This window comes from Egretta garzetta, unplaced genomic scaffold, assembly GCF_000687185.1.
Source record: "Egretta garzetta isolate BGI_Z169 unplaced genomic scaffold, ASM68718v1 scaffold143, whole genome shotgun sequence".
Classification (NCBI taxonomy): domain Eukaryota; kingdom Metazoa; phylum Chordata; class Aves; order Pelecaniformes; family Ardeidae; genus Egretta; species Egretta garzetta.
The window spans coordinates 1,142,551-1,144,077 of record NW_009259310.1 but is presented as its reverse complement, the minus strand read 5'-3'; positions in this window follow the sequence as shown (position 1 = coordinate 1,144,077).

Sequence of the window (1,527 nt, the reverse complement as noted above, 5' to 3'; positions counted from 1 at the left end):
CTGGAAGAGAGAGTAGGTGGCGTGATGGAGGGCGAGCAGGGAAACTGGGGGCATGCCTGCATCCCCAGTGCTCCAGCAAGGCAGCCCATCAGTGGGGCAGCAGTCCCTGCAGCCAAACCCAGCAGCGCCGGCATACAGCATGGGCTGCCGCTGCACCAGTGTCGTGGGAACCCACCTCACTCTGCCATGCAGGCCGCCTGGCACTGAATAAATGACAGTCTTTGAGCCTTCAAGAGGCAGCTTGTACCACTCCCTAGGGAGCAGCGCCGTTATCCACGCAGGGATTCTCAGTGCTGGCATTTGCAGGCAAAGAGGAGGCCTCAGTACCTAGTCCCCGCAAAGGAGCATCGTGGCTCAGCAGCCTTAACCCTGGCCTCCGTATTGCTCCAGTTCCCATCACCCTCACTAGAGGGACACGGGGAATATGCACGAGTCATAATTTATCAGCAGGAGGGCAGGAAACTGTCCTTTCATCTCAGGGGAAACATTCAATGGAAAACATGTCTGATCCCAGACAACTGCTGGGAAGGAGCAGCTGCTTCAGTCCATCCACTGCCTCCTTTCAAGAAATCTGGAATGATTGTTTTGATGGTGACACTTGTAACCAAAGCCAGTTCAAACTTCAGAACAAGAGAAATGGTGAAGAAAACATGAGTTCCTCTGTAGAAAATACCCGAACAGGATTCAACCCTTCCAAGCACAATTATTTCTTGTGGGAAATAAGAAATTCAGATTTTTTCCTGGAGAGAATTTCATTTGATGAACTGACTGTGTGACAAAAAAACATCTAATAAAATATATCCCAGGCTGCTCCAATTGGCACAAGCATCTGGCAATGTCCTTGCTGTTTCCCAAGAACAAGGCAGAATTCTGACTTGCGTTTGAAGCTGATTAACATCCCAAAATACACAGAAAGGAGGTCTTCTTTTTTTGGAAGAGTCATATTGTTTCTGAGTCAGGCACTGATATGTAAGTGCAAGATAATGTAGCTGGGCTTGTGATGGAAAACATGTCAAATATCTATTTTTTGCAGAAAAAGAGAGACATTTTCAACCTTTTTGCCCCTTGGCGAGATAAGCCAGGCACAATCAAGAGGGAAGAGAGAGCCCTGGTTCCCCAGACCTTGCTCCAGCCAGCAAGGGCCCAGGAAGGCAGAGACACTGTGCTACATGGCCCAGGGCCACTGCTCAGGAACACACAGCCCAGGATTCACTTTCCCCACCTTTCTCCTAGCGTGGCTGAAGCTGTGAATACTATTTTTAGGGGGAAAAAAGGCCATTTCCAGGCTAGCCCACCTGCACCTTCCTATTCAGCACCCCGCTGGCAGTTCACAGCAGATGCCTGGGGGCTGAGGAGGAGCACCGGGAGCCTGGGAGTCTACACAGGGTGCAGGCTATTCAGGGGGGGTGGGAAGGTGCCTGCTGCAAACAGGACAACCACCACTCCTGCCAGGAGGATGAGGCTCTTGGATCCCACATGCTTGATCCAGGGACAAAGACCCCAGCGAGATGGGTCTCAGAGCAACCC